Source organism: Aquarana catesbeiana, linkage group LG03 (assembly GCF_042186555.1).
Source record: "Aquarana catesbeiana isolate 2022-GZ linkage group LG03, ASM4218655v1, whole genome shotgun sequence".
In the NCBI taxonomy this organism is placed as follows: Eukaryota; Metazoa; Chordata; class Amphibia; order Anura; family Ranidae; genus Aquarana; species Aquarana catesbeiana.
In genome coordinates, this window is record NC_133326.1 from 736646036 (window position 1) to 736666183 (window position 20148).

The 20148-nt window shown below is 42.5% G+C and overlaps 1 protein-coding gene across 1 annotated transcript in view; it reads left to right on the forward strand.

Moving 5' to 3' along the window:
* Positions 1-3522: 3522 nt before the first annotated feature.
* Positions 3523-20148, forward strand: part of LOC141133855 (NACHT, LRR and PYD domains-containing protein 3-like) — a 179672-nt gene continuing 163046 nt past the window's right edge. The window contains exon 1 of the mRNA XM_073623438.1: positions 3523-3617. The gene's annotated coding sequence lies outside the window, so the exon portion shown is untranslated. The remainder of the gene's footprint in view (positions 3618-20148) is intronic.

Sequence of the window (20148 nt, forward strand, 5' to 3'; positions counted from 1 at the left end):
TGAGATATCATGTTGCCATCCATGGCTGGCTATCTTCTCTTTCACCCAGTAGTGATGTGGGCATGGCTCAAAGTAAGTGTTTCGGCCATTTGGCAGAACATTTGTCTTGAATGACGAAATGTTGGTAGGTCTTTTTATTTTGCCTATACAAACGTTGCCTATGATGACCCACCCTAGATCCATGCGCTGAGCAAATGGGGCATCTGGGGGTCCACTGATATGTCTGTGTACCTTGTGAATTCTTAGAATGTCTCTTCCTAACAGAAGAAGGATCTGAGCATCTTTGTCAAGCGGCGGTATCTCATTTGCTATTACCTTCAGGTGAGGGTGATGGAAAGCAGCAGCTGGAGTAGGGATTTCTTCCCTGTTAGCAGGTATCTGATTGCACTCAACAAGTGTAGGTAGGGGTAATTGCAAGTTACCTTTGAGAGAAGATACCATGAGTCCATGAGCCCTTCTTCCAGAAACCTCTGTAGTTCCACTACAGGTACCCAAGGTGTAAGGATGAGCTTTGCCTTTTATTTCAAATTGATTAAACAGTTCTGATTTTACAAGCGATCTATTGCTCTGATCGTCCAGGATAGCATAGGCTTTTAGTCTTTTCTGGTTGGTCCTTGTGGTATATGTTCACCAAGCATATTTTAGCACAGGACTTCTCACAGCGGTCTTCTCCACAAACTTCAGTGCAGGATGAAGAAATTATGGTAGAATTAGGCACTTGGTCTGTATTCTCCCCGCCATGCGTTAACCTGGGAGGAGCGTTAGCAGGTTGTGCAGAGCTGGGCTCAAGTGGATGGAGGGCTTGCACATGCTCTTCGGAGCCACACTCTAAGCACTTGATGGACACATTACAGTCCTTTGCAAAATGTTCGGTAGAAGCACAGCACCTGAAACATACCCTAAATGACTTTAAAAGCTCCTTACGCTCTTCAAGAGGCTTTTTCCTAAAGCAGATACATTTTTTAAGGGGGTGTGGCTTCTTGTGAATGGGACACTCTCTGTTAGGGTTTTCAATCTTCCTACTCTGTCTGTCCGTGGCAACAACTGTGGTAGGAGTGGGAAGGATGTCAGTCTTTTTCACGGATACTGGGCCTCTACGGCTTCTATAGTTGCACTGAAGACTGGTACTCTTAGGAAATGGTGAGAAGAGACTGTACTCTCCGTAGAAAAAACTTGGATCATTCTTGGTCTCTGCAATTCTCCTGATGAAGTTGCAGAAGAAAGAGAATGGAGGGAAGGAAACCTTGTTCTCTTTTTTGTATGATGATCCTAGTGCAGACCATTTCTCTTGTAAACCATATGGGAGCTTGGAGACAATTGGGTTTACCCCTCTTGCAGTGTCAAGGTAACTGAGTCCGGGTAGTTTTGGGTCTGCCTTGGCTAGCTGAAGCTCAAGGAGAAGGTCACTCAGTCTCTGGAACTCCTTGTTGTCCTTACCAGATATCTTTGGGAAAGTTTCCAGACGCATGAACAAGGCATTTTCTATAGCTTCTGGACTGCCATAACTTTGCTCTAGTCGCTCCCATGCAGCTGTGAGGCCTGCTGTAGGATTGCCCATGAAAACTGATCTTAATGGCTTAACATGTGCAGCAGATGGAGGACCAAGCCAATCTTATCAGCAGATCCAATTCTTGAGCTGCTGTAATGCCAAGATCGCTGATTGCAGTTCTGAGCACATTTCCAACTTCTGTAGTTCTCAGGTTGGTCATCAAAACTTGTAAGACCAGTCTTTGTGAGCTCTCTGCGAAGTATGTACCTCACAAACTCTGCTGTCTCAGTTGTCTCTGCCTTTATGTGAGATGTTGTTGGCTGAATGGTGCTGATTGCACTATCTTTGACATTATTGTTAAAGGACACAGGGAAATATGGTGCAGCAGATGCATTCAGGTGACTTGCTTGCTTGAAGTCGGTTGTTCCAATGGTACGTTGATTCAATGCTGTACCGATGACTGGAAATTGATGACTTGCTTGCAGCTTGCTCTGATGCTCTGTGACATAAGAAGGAAGGTTAGGTAGGCAGTCAGGAAATGCATTGGAATGATTTTGCGAGCAGGAAGTTGCTGGAACCTCTTTAACTTGAAGCTGTGAAGGAGTTTCTATGTTGTCAGGAGCATTGGAGACAATGGAGTGTACACTGCAGTGGCTTAGGACATAGTCTTTAGTGCGTTTGAGGGGATCTTCCATATCTGCTATGTTTAGGTTGATGCTGTCTTTCTCACTTGCACCTTCGTCTGCACTGATAGCTTGCTCTAGGACCCTTAGCTTTGCCATAGCTGCGTCATGTTTACACTGTTCATTCAAGATTTCAATTGTTGCTCTTTGACGTGCTGTCTTTTCTGCATATGCGACCTGCACCTTGCTGGCTTCCACTTCGGCGCGGACATTAATAAGTCACTCACTGAGTGTTGAGTTTCTTGAACTATGACTTATAGAAGACCTTTTAGAATGTCTGGTGGAAACAGATCTGTGAGATGCAGTGTCCTGTAGCAGCTCTATCTTTGCTTCTGCCTTTAATTTGGTTTGCTGGATAAAACTGTTTCTTTCCAGATTAAGAGCCTTGAAATTCTTTAATTCCTCGAGTGAAAGTTCTGTGTTCATATTTTGTAAGACATTAATGAACTTGTCACTGGTAAGCTGATAGAGCTCATAAGAGATAGAGAGTTGTTTAATGGCGCCCTCTAGTGTCAGTAATTCATGTTCAACAGACACTGTATTTGATTCAAAAGCGATCTTGTCCCAAAATAGCTTCAAGCTATTAAACAATTCAGTTCTTAAGGCTTCATAATTCTCAATCACTTTCTAGGTGGGTTTTACTGAGCGTTTGGGTAAGTCAGTTGGCTCAGTGTCTTGTGTTGGAGTGGCTGTGTATTCATATTGAGAGCTGTGGTAACTCATGGCTGACACAAGCAGAGAATGTCTCATTGATAAGCAGGCAGGATCTGTGTGCTGTAATATGACACCATGCAGCCTGGTCTCAGGTTATGAAGATTCCATGTGCTGCTGTCTCATTCTTTCTTGCAATGAGGGTAGTAAATATTGTCTGTAACAGTACTGTATGCAGAAATCTTGTATATAGGCTGTGGAACTTAGTTTTTCTACTGTTCTGACTCAACTACAAGGCAATAAACGTTATCTTCAGCTTCACATAGAGCTTACATGACCTGGTGATCTATTTATCCCTTGCATCAATTCAGACAGCTTAACTCAATGGATAACTCACTGTATGGAAAGACAGACGATGAATCCTCTCGAATGTTCCGTTTAATGATGGGTATCCATAGGTAGAAAAACATTGCAGTTGTAAGCCACATGTAAAGATGTTACAGCAATGCGGTATACTATGCACAATGAATCAGAGAGAGGAAGGGGAGGAGAATATACAGAACTGCGGTGAGAGAAAGAGTTCAGATAGACAGAGGGAACAAATCTTAAAGACACAGAGCATTATAAATCACGTAGTGTAACACAACAGGTGGAGGTGTGTTATGTTACTGGAAATCCCACCTCTCCACCTCCGAGGCAAAAAAAAACATTTTTGCTCACTAAAACTATTTTCAGATCTCTTCATTGTCAGAAGAGAACATACAATCTGAGGATGTATGGACAGATCTAACAAGGTGAGACACCAATCATTCTTCTTTTCCTTTTTTTATAATATATGTAACAATATATTTTTTTTACTAGAGTATAGTAATAATTACAAAGAAACAGAGTAAAAGAACCACTACAAAAAAAAAAAATCACAAACCATATAGGGGTCAGGATGTGAGGGGAATACCTCCTCCCACCACTCATATAACAATACTAATCTGGTGCAGGTCTCAAAAGTGTATCAAATAGAATTCAACACTCACATAAGAGGACAGCGGAAAGATTTGAAGTAGATGGTCCCAAACTCTAATGCCCCGTACACACGGTCGGACTTCCCGACGGAAAATTTGCGAGCAGAGCTTGTTGTGGGAAATTCCGACCGTGTGTAGGCTCCATCGGAATTTTTCCATAGGAATTTCCGACACACAAAGTTTAAGAGCTGGATCTAAAATTTTCCGACAACAAAGTCTGTTGTCGGAAATTCCGATCGTGTGTACACAATTCCGACGCACAGAGTGCCACGCATGCTCGGAATCAAGCAGAAGAGAAGCACTGGCTATTGAACTTCACAAGAGTTAATGAGACACCCAGAGATATAAAGCCTGTTTGTGTTTGTAAAGAAGGCAAAGTCCATGATAGAGATGTAAGTGGAGAATCGGACAACTCTGCCTCTATTTGAACCAATAGTTTTCTAAAGGAATTATGAAACCAATCAATAATAATATTGCCCCTCCCAAAGATTTAAGCCTAGTGAGGATATTGTATCTGATCCTGGCTGGTGAGTCAGCCCATGTATATCAAAAATAAAGATTTTAATGAACTAAAAAAGGTCTGTGGAGGGTCTGTGGGGACTGTTTGGAAAACATAAGGAATTTGTGGTAAAATATAATTTTTTTTAATAATGCCGTCCGCCTGAACCAGGAATGTTTCGGAGTTCACCATTCCTAAAGTTTACAAATGATAAAAGAGATTTATAGTTTAGGTCATAAAGATTGTCTAGCTTAGATGGAATTTGTATTCCTAAATACTTGATGACTTTTGGTTTCCATATAAAAGGAAATGATTTACGTAAACTGACAATGGTAGAATCTGATGTAGAGACATTGAAGACTTCGGTCTTATGTATAAGCTGCAAGGCCTCGTCACGGCACCCTGTGTTGCTTTCAGTCCTAACACTACAAATTTTTAAGTGTCTCCACGGTGGAAGCACATGCATGGAATGGATAGATGTGGGACAGGTGAGCCTGGAGGCTGCCCAAGCCCCCTTAAAGTGGAGTTCCACCCAAAAGTGGAATTTCCACTCATCGGATTCCTCCCCCCTGACACAGTTGGCACCTTTCAGGGGGGAGAGGGGTGCAGATACCTGTATATTACAGGTATCTGTACCCACTTCCGGCATAGATAGCCGCAGAATCTGCAGTTATTTATGCCACTTCCTGTTCCCCCCCGCTGTCTGCTGGGAAACACACGGGTCCCAGAGACAGCAGGGACCAGCCGTATTGCGCTGCGCGACTCACGCATGCGCAGTAGGGAACCAGGAAGTGAAGCCGCATGGCTTCACTTCCTGATTCCCTTACCGAAGATGGAGGTGGCAGCACCCGAGGACCGATAGACGGTTCGGCCTCGGGTGCCGACATCGCGGGCGCCCTGGACAGGTAAGTGTCCATGTTTTAAAAGTCAGCAGCTGCAGTATTTGTAGCTGCTGACTTTTTAAAAAAAAATTTCGGCGGAGCTCCGCTTTAAAGGAACAGGAGCACACTGGACACCCAGCAAGAGCACAATGGCAGCGAAGGTGCTCAGAGTGTCCCCAGTGTATACAAAACCCCTGCTTTTAACAGATGGTTAGGCAGGTAATTTGGTTGGTCAGTAGACTGGTTGGTGAGTTGAGCTATGGAATTGTTTTTGTCTTACATGTATATGGCCCTCCATGTGCTCCTTGCTGTGAAGGCCAGTTATAGGTGGGGCAGTGGCCAGTTTTTTGCTACTGTTCATATATATGGCCAGAGGACACACTGGGCACCTTAGCTGCCATTGTGCTCTTGCTGGGTGTCCAGTGTGCTCCTGTTCCTTTAAGGGGGCTTGGGCTGCCTCCAGACTCACCTGTCTCACATCTATCCATTCCATACATGTGCTTCCACTGTGGAGACACTTATAAATTTGTAGTGGAACAAAGATAGTGAGCAAACCCTGCGAGCCACTTACGGATAAATGCCTACAAAATAGTGTGTAATCAATCCTGGGTTGAGACCAGCTGCAAACACTCAGTCACGTTTCATAATCGTGCAAGTGGCAAAAATAAAAAAAATGTGTCTGCGCTAGAAAAAAAGTCACATCAATCAAAAGTGCAGCAATAATAAACATAAAAAACATGGATGTTGACCAATAATACACTTAAGTGAAAATACCACTAGGTATAGAGTGCACAGGGCTACATAAAACACGCAATGTGAGTGATCAATCAGAAAACATATAACATAAATACTGGATCAAAATAAAATATAAAGGGATATATCTATTGGTGAATAAAATAAAGTCCAAAACAGTATATATCCAGAAATGTAAGGGTGCCCAAAAAAAATAGTCCGAAGATTAGTGAAGTTCGCACATCCTTCCTTCCAAAAGTGTATCACCAAGAAACATGCTGTAGTGTCTTCCAGCCACCCCCACAGGTATATATGCTCACCTTCCTGTGTGTGACACAGTGATTAAACTATGTCAAACAAAGCCTTGGAGCCACTCCTGTGCTCTAATGGAACCAGCTGTGCAGACCTTCAATGCTCTCAGTGAAGATAATATATGCAAAAGAAAAAAACTCCATAGCGCAATATTGCAAGATATAATAAAAGGATTTTAATACGGGGGGTGCGTGAGTGCACCATCCTAAACAAACAAAGAACGGACAATCTCGCGGTGTGGCATGCGATGCGGTGTGTGTCTCGAAACTCTCCTTCTCCCTCTCTGCTGACAGCTCCGTCCAGGCCCCTCCCCTACGCGTGTTCGGCACCGGGACCACGTGCCTTCATCAGGGGGAATCTGATTGGACGGAAGCTCCAGAGTAAATTTATAGCTCCGGCGGCCATTTTGCCTAAGACCGCGGACACTATTGTTCATAGGCTACAGCTGCGTCCATAGCGGCCATTTTCCCTTAGACCATGGACCAAGCTAAGACAGGTCATGTCAATCATGGCAGCCATTTTGCCTTAGACCATAAATATAACCCCTAATAGACTGTAGAGGCGGCTCTAGCAGCCATTTTCCCTTAGACTACAAATCTGTTAAATAGCAAGATGTACAATACTGATAATCAGATCGTACAATAAGCGATCAAACAAAGCATTGTGCAGGTATTTATGTGAAACCTACATGAAAATAAATTATTTCTTTTTTCTCTCAGGACGGAGCGGTCTAGCAAAGAGAGCACCGCCACGCACCTCACACACATGGATGGCCACAACAATTACAATCATATAACACAGAGTATCCTACCTAGTAAGTAATATCAAAACAAACATAATAATTATATTAGCTAACCACAAGGATAAATAGATAAAAAATTAAAAAATTAAATTAAAAAAAAAAAAAAAAAAATTTTATTAAAATATTATATTAAAAATGTGTATATTAAATATATATATTAAAACATATTAATAAAATCACTGCAGGGAAGTGATCAAACTATCGAGAGGAATATAAAACCATCCTAAGTATATAATCTATAATCTATGCCCAACTCAGCCCAATAAACGAATCATCAAATTCAACTCAAAAGAAGAAACAGGAACAATAATAGAGTATACCGGCGGTGTAAACAATGTCAATAATTACTAAGGAAGCATCTCAAATCAAATTCTCTATTCAATCCCCCAGGAACCAAAGATCCAAGCTGGTGTATCCACCAGGATTCCCTTTTACTTATCTCTCTGATAAAATTAGAACCCCTCCAGTGGCGTTTGGGTGCCTCTATCCCCCAAAATTTCATGCCAGCGGTGCTTTGGTTATGTATCCTCTTAAAGTGCACATATAGGCTATGTTTATCGGACCCATTGCGTATGTGCCTCACATGCTCCTCCATGCGATCTTTAAGAGCCCTAGTAGTACGCCCCACATACACCAGATCGCATGGGCACTTCAAGGCATAAACCACCCCTATTGTGTCGCATGATATAAAATCCCTAATCTTATAGGATAGGCCATTTCTAGGATTCGAGAACTCCTTTAACCTTCTAACGTTGTCCGGGATCCTCCTGCAACTGTAACACCTACCGCAGCTGTAGAATCCTTCTAGGTCCAAAAACATTTTAGGTTTTGGAGGGGGTGGGTCTACCACATTATGTATTAGCCTGTCCCGCAAATTGGGAGCTCTCTTAAAAACAAATTTAGGTTTATCCGGGAGAACATCTTTAAGCTGAGCGTCCTGTTTTAACACACTCCAATATTTGCATATAATCCTCCTTACTTCATAACTTTGTGCAGAATAATCGAGAACTACACTGATGCCCTCATGATTCTCATTATCGGTTACCCTAGTGGCATCTTTTAAAAGGTCCTCCCTACTCATGCATCCAACCTTGTTTTTTTCCTTCTCCAAAAACTCCTTCTGGTACCCCTTCTCCAAGAACATGGTACTCAACCTTTCTGACTGGGTTTCATAATCCACCGTCCTAGTGCAATTCCTTCGCATCCTTGTATACTGTCCTCTTGGGATGTTACTTAACCAAGGTTTGTAATGACAACTTGTAACCGGAATATACGAATTACGGTCCGTGGTTTTAAAGAAGGATCTGGTGATAATACCCTCATTGGTATTGAAAATCTCTAGATCCAAAAAATGTATACACTCTGTGCTAACATTCCAGGTGAGGGAGATGTTACGGTCATTAACATTCATGGAGTCCAGTAACCCCATCAGACCTTCCATATCCCCTCTCCAAACAATTAAAAGATCATCTATAAATCTCCTATATAGTAGAATGTCTCCATTGTCATCCCTTAGATTCTCCTCCTCCTCCCATTTGGCCATTTAGAGATTTGCTACACTAGGGGCGAATTTGGCGCCCATCGCGACGCCTTTCTTCTGTAAATAAATTTTATTGTCATACCAGAAAAAATTGTTCCGTAAACAAAAGTCTAAACACTTCAAAAGAAAAAACGTAAAATCCTCATCGACTGAATCTTCCTTATCCAAGGCCCACTTAACAGCGTTCAGGGCGCCCTCATGATCGATGTTGGTGTACAATGAGGCTACGTCTCCTGTGGCCATAATCATATTCTCATGTACAGTACACCCACCTAGAAGCTGCAAAGTGTGCTTGGTGTCCTTGAGATAGGCGCTGGTTTTCTTCACTAAGGGCTGTAGATGGATATCTATGTACTCTCCCAATCTGGAGGTAAGAGATCCGATACCACTCACTATCGGTCTACCGGGTGGATTTAGGCTATCTTTGTGGATCTTGGGTAAGTAGTAGATTACGGGCATTCTACTGACCATAGGGACTAAGTACTTGGCTTCATGTTTGTTCAAGAAACCTTCATCAATTCCATATTTGATAATGCCCTCCAATGCACTTTTACAAGATTTGGAAGGGTTACCATTAAGTAGTTGATAAGTATCCATGTCGCTCAGTATCCTTCCCATCTCATCTTTATACTGTTGTAGTGAGAGGACAACGACACCTCCCCCTTTGTCCGCTGGTCTAATCACTATGTCTTTTCTTTTTTCCAATAAATCCATTCCTCTTTTTAAATCTTTATGTTCATACACCTTCTTAACTGGTAACTGCTCTAACTCAGTGGTAACCAATTTTTTGAATAAATCAACATATTTGTTATTGGATATGTAGGGGTTAAACACTGAGTTGTTTCTTAAGCTAGTGAACCTATGGTTGGTAGCAGCCCTCTCAACAGGGTTGAGGGCATAGTACTTTTTGATATTGAGTTTCCTAACCAGTTTCTGTACACCGACGTAGGTGTCAAATTTATTAAGACCTTTTTTCGGGGCATATTTAATTCCCTTATCCAAAACTAATAATTCCTCTCTTGATAGTTCTACTCCACTCAAATTATAGATTCCCTGCCCTAATCTTCCCGCCTTCTTTTTCTGTTGTACTCTTCGTCCAGCTCTCCCTCCTCTCTTCCTGGATTTGGTGTTTCTCGGACGGGTCCTCCCCTGGTCCCCCCTAAAAAAGATTCATCCAGAAAGTTTTCATTATCACTCAAAGGCTGAAAACTGTTGGTTACAGGTACTCCATATTGGTCCTGTTGATGTTTTTCATATTGGACTCTCTGCGGTTTGGGAGAATAGTAAGCTCCACCCCTACGTGTATCTTCTCTTGCATAAGGGGGGTACCCTCTAAAGGGAGGTTGATACGGCAAGGGGCCCCTGTAAGGTACACGATTTCCTCTCTGGGGTGTGTTCTGTTGATTCCCATAGCTCCTATATTGGTGGTATGGAGTGCTGTGTTGGTATCCATATTGCCTTTGATAGCCATATGAGTTCTGTTGGCCACTTCTATATTGAGGGGCAGGGTTCGAAGGATAGCTCATATCGTAATGCTCTCTCTCCTGCTGGACCCTATAGCCATTGTCCTGATAGATGGGGGCCTCATATCCCCAATTACCATTATTGGGAGGCGGGCCATTTCTCCCCTCGTTATTCGGTCGCCTTGGTGGATTGTATTGCGATTTTCTTGGGGGTTGGCGATAAGGTGTATGGGGTAATGCGTCATCCTGACGATGCGGTGGGAACCCTCTGTTAAATGGTTTATTATTCTGCTGTTGTGAATAGGATTGACCCTGTGGTTGTGGTATCGTATTCGTGGCTGTCCCCGCTTGTGGTTGAAGATTAACTGCGGTGGTGGACGCCAGTGTTGATTGCCATCGGAAGACCTGTTTATTTTGGTAGTCTTCGAAGTCCCTTTGGTACTTCTTCTTCTTTGCATTTTTATTTTCTGTGTCTTTCTTCTGCATACTCCTATGCAGCTCCCCCATAAGTTTGGTGTATTCAGGGTGATTGGTAAGGGAGTTGAGTTTGTCCCTAATATCCTTAATTTGGTTCTCCAAAAGGTTTAATTTTCGCTGTTTTCTCTTCATGAGGAATTCCATAATCTCCCTTCCTTTACCCACAAAAAATGCATACCACTCCTCCACATCATCAACCCCTAGTAGGCCATCATTAATGGGAACATCCCATCGTAGCTTCCTAGGGACCAGACCATCCTTTAAATACTTCCTCATGGTGGATAGATCCCACCATATATTACTTTTTTTGTCCATGCAATGCCCTAATTTCCTAAAAAGCTGCATAATATCATTTTCATTAGCACTAGTGGTAGAGAAGAGATCCTCCAGATCAATTTCTCTATTCTCAAAAAAGGCAAAGGGATCCATCTGGCTACTAGCAAGAATATGAAAATCAGGGGAACAAAGATAGTGAGCAAACCCTGCGAGCCACTTACGGATAAATGCCTACAAAATAGTGTGTAATCAATCCTGGGTTGAGACCAGCTGCAAACACTCAGTCACGTTTCATAATCGTGCAAGTGGCAAAAATAAAAAAATGTGTCTGCGCTAGAAAAAAAGTCACATCAATCAAAAGTGCAGCAATAATAAACATAAAAAACATGGATGTTGGATGCAGAAGAAAGACACAGAAAATAAAAATGCAAAGAAGAAGAAGTACCAAAGGGACTTCGAAGACTACCAAAATAAACAGGTCTTCCGATGGCAATCAACACTGGCGTCCACCACCGCAGTTAATCTTCAACCACAAGCGGGGACATCCACGAATACGATACCACAACCACAGGGTCAATCCTATTCACAACAGCAGAATAATAAACCATTTAACAGAGGGTTCCCACCGCATCGTCAGGATGACGCATTACCCCATACACCTTATCGCCAACCCCCAAGAAAATCGCAATACAATCCACCAAGGCGACCGAATAACGAGGGGAGAAATGGCCCGCCTCCCAATAATGGTAATTGGGGATATGAGGCCCCCACCTATCAGGACAATGGCTATAGGGTCCAGCAGGAGAGAGAGCATTACAATATGAGCTATCCTTCGAACCCTGCCCCTCAATATAGAAGTGGCCAACAGAACTCATATGGCTATCAAAGGCAATATGGATACCAACACAGCACTCCATACCACCAATATAGGAGCTATGGGAATCAACAGAACACACCCCAGAGAGGAAATCGTGTACCTTACAGGGGCCCCTTGCCGTATCAACCTCCCTTTAGAGGGTACCCCCCTTATGCAAGAGAAGATACACGTAGGGGTGGAGCTTACTATTCTCCCAAACCGCAGAGCGTCCGATATGAAAAACATCAACAGGACCAATATGGAGTACCTGTAACCAACAGTTTTCAGCCTTTGAGTGATAATGAAAACTTTCTGGATGAATCTTTTTTAGGGGGGACCAGGGGAGGACCCGTCCGAGAAACACGAAATCCAGGAAGAGAGGAGGGAGAGCTGGACGAAGAGTACAACAGAAAAAGAAGGCGGGAAGATTAGGGCAGGGAATCTATAATTTGAGTGGAGTAGAACTATCAAGAGAGGAATTATTAGTTTTGGATAAGGGAATTAATTATGCCCCGAAAAAAGGTCTTAATAAATTTGACACCTACGTCGGTGTACAGAAACTGGTTAGGAAACTCAATATCAAAAAGTACTATGCCCTCAACCCTGTTGAGAGGGCTGCTACCAACCATAGGTTCACTAGCTTAAGAAACAACTCAGTGTTTAACCCCTACATATCCAATAACAAATATGTTGATTTATTCAAAAAATTGGTTACCACTGAGTTAGAGCAGTTACCAATTAAGAAGGTGTATGAACATAAAGATTTAAAAAGAGGAATGGATTTATTGGAAAAAAGAAAAGACATAGTGATTAGACCAGCGGACAAAGGGGGAGGTGTCGTTGTCCTCTCACTACAACAGTATAAAGATGAGATGGGAAGGATACTGAGTGACATGGATACTTATCAACTACTTAATGGTAACCCTTCCAAATCTTGTAAAAGTGCATTGGAGGGCATTATCAAATATGGAATTGATGAAGGTTTCTTGAACAAACATGAAGCCAAGTACTTAGTCCCTATGGTCAGTAGAATGCCCGTAATCTACTACTTACCCAAGATCCACAAAGATAGCCTAAATCCACCCGGTAGACCGATAGTGAGTGGTATCGGATCTCTTACCTCCAGATTGGGAGAGTACATAGATATCCATCTACAGCCCTTAGTGAAGAAAACCAGCGCCTATCTCAAGGACACCAAGCACACTTTGCAGCTTCTAGGTGGGTGTACTGTACATGAGAATATGATTATGGCCACAGGAGACGTAGCCTCATTGTACACCAACATCGATCATGAGGGCGCCCTGAACGCTGTTAAGTGGGCCTTGGATAAGGAAGATTCAGTCGATGAGGATTTTACGTTTTTTCTTTTGAAGTGTTTAGACTTTTGTTTACGGAACAATTTTTTCTGGTATGACAATAAAATTTATTTACAGAAGAAAGGCGTCGCGATGGGCGCCAAATTCGCCCCTAGTGTAGCAAATCTCTATATGGCCAAATGGGAGGAGGAGGAGAATCTAAGGGATGACAATGGAGACATTCTACTATATAGGAGATTTATAGATGATCTTTTAATTGTTTGGAGAGGGGATATGGAAGGTCTGATGGGGTTACTGGACTCCATGAATGTTAATGACCGTAACATCTCCCTCACCTGGAATGTTAGCACAGAGTGTATACATTTTTTGGATCTAGAGATTTTCAATACCAATGAGGGTATTATCACCAGATCCTTCTTTAAAACCACGGACCATAATTCGTATATTCCGGTTACAAGTTGTCATTACAAACCTTGGTTAAGTAACATCCCAAGAGGACAGTATACAAGGATGCGAAGGAATTGCACTAGGACGGTGGATTATGAAACCCAGTCAGAAAGGTTGAGTACCATGTTCTTGGAGAAGGGGTACCAGAAGGAGTTTTTGGAGAAGGAAAAAAACAAGGTTGGATGCATGAGTAGGGAGGACATTTTAAAAGATGCCACTAGGGTAACCGATAATGAGAATCATGAGGGCATCAGTGTAGTTCTCGATTATTCTGCACAAAGTTATGAAGTAAGGAGGATTATATGCAAATATTGGAGTGTGTTAAAACAGGACGCTCAGCTTAAAGATGTTCTCCCGGATAAACCTAAATTTGTTTTTAAGAGAGCTCCCAATTTGCGGGACAGGCTAATACATAATGTGGTAGACCCACCCCCTCCAAAACCTAAAATGTTTTTGGACCTAGAAGGATTCTACAGCTGCGGTAGGTGTTACAGTTGCAGGAGGATCCCGGACAACGTTAGAAGGTTAAAGGAGTTCTCGAATCCTAGAAATGGCCTATCCTATAAGATTAGGGATTTTATATCATGCGACACAATAGGGGTGGTTTATGCCTTGAAGTGCCCATGCGATCTGGTGTATGTGGGGCGTACTACTAGGGCTCTTAAAGATCGCATGGAGGAGCATGTGAGGCACATACGCAATGGGTCCGATAAACATAGCCTATATGTGCACTTTAAGAGGATACATAACCAAAGCACCGCTGGCATGAAATTTTGGGGGATAGAGGCACCCAAACGCCACTGGAGGGGTTCTAATTTTATCAGAGAGATAAGTAAAAGGGAATCCTGGTGGATACACCAGCTTGGATCTTTGGTTCCTGGGGGATTGAATAGAGAATTTGATTTGAGATGCTTCCTTAGTAATTATTGACATTGTTTACACCGCCGGTATACTCTATTATTGTTCCTGTTTCTTCTTTTGAGTTGAATTTGATGATTCGTTTATTGGGCTGAGTTGGGCATAGATTATAGATTATATACTTAGGATGGTTTTATATTCCTCTCGATAGTTTGATCACTTCCCTGCAGTGATTTTATTAATATGTTTTAATATATATTTAATATACACATTTTTAATATAATATTTTAATAAAATTTTTTTTTTTTTTTTTTTTTTTTAATTTAATTTTTTAATTTTTTATCTATTTATCCTTGTGGTTAGCTAATATAATTATTATGTTTGTTTTGATATTACTTACTAGGTAGGATACTCTGTGTTATATGATTGTAATTGTTGTGGCCATCCATGTGTGTGAGGTGCGTGGCGGTGCTCTTTGCTAGACCGCTCCGTCCTGAGAGAAAAAAGAAATAATTTATTTTCATGTAGGTTTCACATAAATACCTGCACAATGCTTTGTTTGATCGCTTATTGTACGATCTGATTATCAGTATTGTACATCTTGCTATTTAACAGATTTGTAGTCTAAGGGAAAATGGCTGCTAGAGCCGCCTCTACAGTCTATTAGGGGTTATATTTATGGTCTAAGGCAAAATGGCTGCCATGATTGACATGACCTGTCTTAGCTTGGTCCATGGTCTAAGGGAAAATGGCCGCTATGGACGCAGCTGTAGCCTATGAACAATAGTGTCCGCGGTCTTAGGCAAAATGGCCGCCGGAGCTATAAATTTACTCTGGAGCTTCCGTCCAATCAGATTCCCCCTGATGAAGGCACGTGGTCCCGGTGCCGAACACGCGTAGGGGAGGGGCCTGGACGGAGCTGTCAGCAGAGAGGGAGAAGGAGAGTTTCGAGACACACACCGCATCGCATGCCACACCGCGAGATTGTCCGTTCTTTGTTTGTTTAGGATGGTGCACTCACGCACCCACAGTATGTGAGTACCCCCGCAAGGGGAGAGAACCTTGTATTAAAATCCTTTTATTATATCTTGCAATATTGCGCTATGGAGTTTTTTTCTTTTGCATATATTATCTTCACTGAGAGCATTGAAGGTCTGCACAGCTGGTTCCATTAGAGCACAGGAGTGGCTCCAAGGCTTTGTTTGACATAGTTTAATCACTGTGTCACACACAGGAAGGTGAGCATATATACCTGTGGGGGTGGCTGGAAGACACTACAGCATGTTTCTTGGTGATACACTTTTGGAAGGAAGGATGTGCGAACTTCACTAATCTTCGGACTATTTTTTTTGGGCACCCTTACATTTCTGGATATATACTGTTTTGGACTTTATTTTATTCACCAATAGATATATCCCTTTATATTTTATTTTGATCCAGTATTTATGTTATATGTTTTCTGATTGATCACTCACATTGCGTGTTTTATGTAGCACTGTGCACTCTATACCTAGTGGTATTTTCACTTAAGTGTATTATTGGTCAACATCCATGTTTTTTATGTTTATTATTGCTGCACTTTTGATTGATGTGACTTTTTTTCTAGCGCAGACACATTTTTTTATTTTTATAAATTTGTAGTGTTAGGACTGCAAGCAACACAGGGTGCCATGACTAGGCCTTGCAGCTTATACATAAGACAGAGGTCTTCAATGTCTCTATATCAGATTCTACCATTATCAGTTTACGTAAATCATTTCCTTTTATATGGAAACCAAAAGAGATCAAGTATTTAGAAATAGAAATTCCTAAATTCGGGTGCCGTGACGAGGCCGTGCATCTTTCACATGCGTTTGAAAATGTGTGCTAACTAAACCCCGGCTTTTAACAGACGGTTAGACAGGTAACTTGGTTGGTCAGCAGACTGGTTGGTGAGTTGAGCTATGGAATTGTTTTTGTCTTACACTCTTATGTATGTTTACCTTAAAATCACTATGATGTCCAAAGTGTGTAAATTCATATATGAGTGCTGGAAATATCACTGAGGGATTTGATATATATAATAATAGATAATCTGTTTATAAACTCAGCTTAATCTCACATCGCCCTATTGGAAGCCCTATAAGTAAGGCCGAGAGTGGGCACCCTTGACGAGTGCCATTATGTATATGAAGGTTATGGGAGAGGATACCATTGATCCTAACTCTAGCCTATGAGGGTTTCATAGAGAGACAATATTTTATTTAACAAGCCCTATGGTCTACCAATCTGTGTAAGGGAGGCTGAGATAAAATCCCACAAAACGTGGTCAAAAGCCTTTTCCACATCAATTGCGAATGGAAATGTTTTTTACTAACATAATCAATGAGAGTGATTGTTTAAGTGGTGTTGTCCCCGGCCTCTCTACCAGGGACAAACCCACCCTGATCTAAATGAATCAAGAAAGGTATATAAGACTGAAGCCTACATGCAACTACTAGTAATGGCATAATCTGTGGGTGCCGGAGGACATCGAGTCCGCGGTACCCGCTGATTGGTTCCCGCTGTGATTATACGAGCAGTGACCCGAAAGTGCAGGATCACGTGTGTATATGTATATATATATATATATATATATATATATATATATATATATATATATATATATATATATATACATGATCCTGCGCACAGACGCCATCCTGTAGCAGTGAAGCTACAATAGGACGATCGTAAAGTGGTTAATCCAAATGAATGAAATAAATGGGTCTGTAGCTACAGCATAGGATCTTTGTTGGCTTTTGGAATAACAGTTGTATGCGTGTCTTGAGAGTGCCGTGGAAAAGGACACTTCTGTGAGATGGAATTGAACACTTCTTCCATAACTGGAGACAAATAGTCTAAAAAATGAGAATAGAAATGTGAGTAAAGCCACCCGGACCTGGACTTCTCCCTCACAGGAAAAGATTTATTGCAGAGACAATGTCAGAGGCCTTGAATGGCTTTGAGAGTTTCTCAGCAGCATCCGCTGATAAAGTTGGGATAGCAGGCGACTGAATATAGTGTAATAATGAAGTAGTAGGTGAATAATCACGAGTATCCAATTACATGGCTGAAATGTTATATAATGTAGCAATAACTCACTGTGGAGCTGCTGGTTTAAGCGGGTCTGTTACCCTCACTTTGCTTCCCTCTGTTTCACCGGCACCAGGTCTAGGGGTTCCGTTGAGTTTACTGCTGGACGACACACACGCACCAACACTGGAGTACGTCTTCAATGCTTTATTGAACAGTCAAACTTTAGGAAGTAGCAGAAAAGAGATGGAAAAGGAAACCTTCAGGAGAAACTCAAATATCTTCTTACAAGATCTTAGTGACAAATGTCCCGGTAGAATTCAAATAATTATGTGGAATGCATTCCCCTCATGGGATACACTCTTTGCTCGCCTGGATAGGCCTCTCTCACCGGTCTAGCAGCCAGTACGCAGCACGAATCTAAAGTCTCTGCCACAGACTCACTTGGGGGGTAAATCTGCACGATCCTCTGCCACAGGATGTATCAGATCTTCTGCAGTGAACAGTCAGTCACAGTGCCTGAACCTTTAAGCCGAGCCGGCAACACTATGCTGTATAATTACTTCTTTTGGATACGTCCTACAACCGAGTCACCAGGCCCCTCTATAGACCAGCACGCTGCGTGATCTCTCCAAGACGGATCCTCCCCTGGGATCTCCTCGGCTGTCCAGCTTCGTCACACAGGACCGACAGCTCAGGACCATTCCTCGGCCGCGGTGGTAGGCCCCAGACAAGCCTCTGGACCCACCCCTGCGCCGTAGCATCGTGGGCCTCCCGATCGGAGGACCACGAGGTAGCTTCTTAATGCATACCTGTCAGCCAGGAGGGCCAGCAGGTGGCTGCAAAACGAACCCTAGAACATGGCGTCTGTCCCATAAATACCCCCTTCTCAGAATGCAACTTGGAGGACCACCTCCACCGAGCTTGTCTCTGAGACAGAGGAGCATCTATACACTTTGACACGTGCCCCTCCAACACTGACTATGGTAACAGCGACACCCACCGGTCAGCACGGATGCACACACAACGTCAGCCAAGCTGGAACAGAGGCGAACACACAACACACAATTTACTAAATTTACCTAATCTGCGGTAGATTGTAAATCTACCAGCACTACATAAGGATGAGGAATATAACTGAAAAGCTTTGGCTATGGCCTCAGAGAAATCTAGCAAGCCCTGAGATGAGCATGATATCTTAGATATATACATGCGGGAACCCTAATCGATTCAGCTAAGAGCCGACCATTCTTATTGTCAAATTTATGCAAGTGACAATGAGCTAATTCTTTATGTTGCATATACACTATATTGTCAAAAGTATTGGGACACCTGCCCTTACACACACATGAACTTTAATGGCATCCCAATCTTAGTCCATAGGGTTCAATATTGAGTTGACCCATCCTTTGCAGCTATAACAGCTTCAACTTTTCTGGGAAGGCTGTCCACAAGGTTTAGGAGTGTGTCTATGGGAACGTTTGACCGTTCTTCCATAAGCGCATTTGTGAGGTCAGGCACTGATGTTGATCGAGAAGGCCTGGCTCACAGTCTCCACTCTAATTGATCCCAAAAGTGTTCTGTTAGGTTGAGGTCAGGACTCTCAAGTTCCTCCACCCCAAACTCGCTCATCCGTGTCTTTATGGACCTTGCTTTGCGCACTGGTGCCCAGTCATGTTGGAACAGGAAGGGGCTGTCATGAGAGTCACTTTGGGCGGGGGTCTTGTGGAACCCAGCTTACCTTAGAGAGGTCTGGAAACTCTTGTTTAAGCTCCCTGTGTCCCTTTTATGTTTAGTTTAGCATAGTTTGGATTACTTCAAATGGGAACGCTGATGGGTATTCCTGGCAAATGGAATGATAAGACGCTCCCAGACAGCCCCAAGCTGACCTGTGGTGGATCTAGCTGGGTCTGCCAAACTATGGGATGGGGGAGGCACTGTCACAGATACTGACTGCAGGGACCTTTTCAGCTCACATTCACCCTGTCATTTGTTATTACTATATTTCTCTTTCTGTTACATTTTTGAGAGAGTGTTTTCTTAGATTTGCCCTGAAAACTATTTCTGGTTTGTTTGATTCTGAACTATACATGTTAATTGAAATACCTGGTCACATTGGCCTCTGTTCCATGGGCTTCAATGTAGGAGCTGTACAGTCTGCTACAAGGAGATCCTGAATAATAAAAACATTGTCTAGGCATAAATTTCCCTTCACCTTCTGTGTCTGTCTGGTGGCTAATTTGACTAATTCTTGAAGGATAGTCTATAAATGGATTAACAATGAGTAAGTTCTACCTTGTTATCTAAACCATTGTGTGATGTTTTGGGTAAATGTTTGGGTTATTGTTCATGTGGTGACTGACCTATTTTTCAAGTGTATAAAAAGCATGTATTCCTGGTCAATAAAGTGTGCCAGTTTTCATACAAGCTATTTGTCGGCTAGTCTTGTATGGTCAGCTATAATATCTGGTTCCTATGTCCAGACTGAAGGAAGCTGTATACTGACAGAAGCACCAAAGCGAGGGGTTTAGACAGTTCCATCACAGGGGACATCCCCAAACTGTTCCCACAAAGTTGGGAGCATGGAATTGTCCAAAATGTCTTGGTATGCTGACACTTTAAGAGTTCCCTTCACTGGAAATAAGGGGCCAAGTTTAACCCCTGGAAAAACAACCCCCACACCATACTCCCCCCTCCACCAACTGATTTAGAATAGTGCACAAAGCAAGGTCCATAAAGACATGGATAAGTGAGCTCTGACTAAATCTAGGGGCCCACTCACCCACCTCCCAT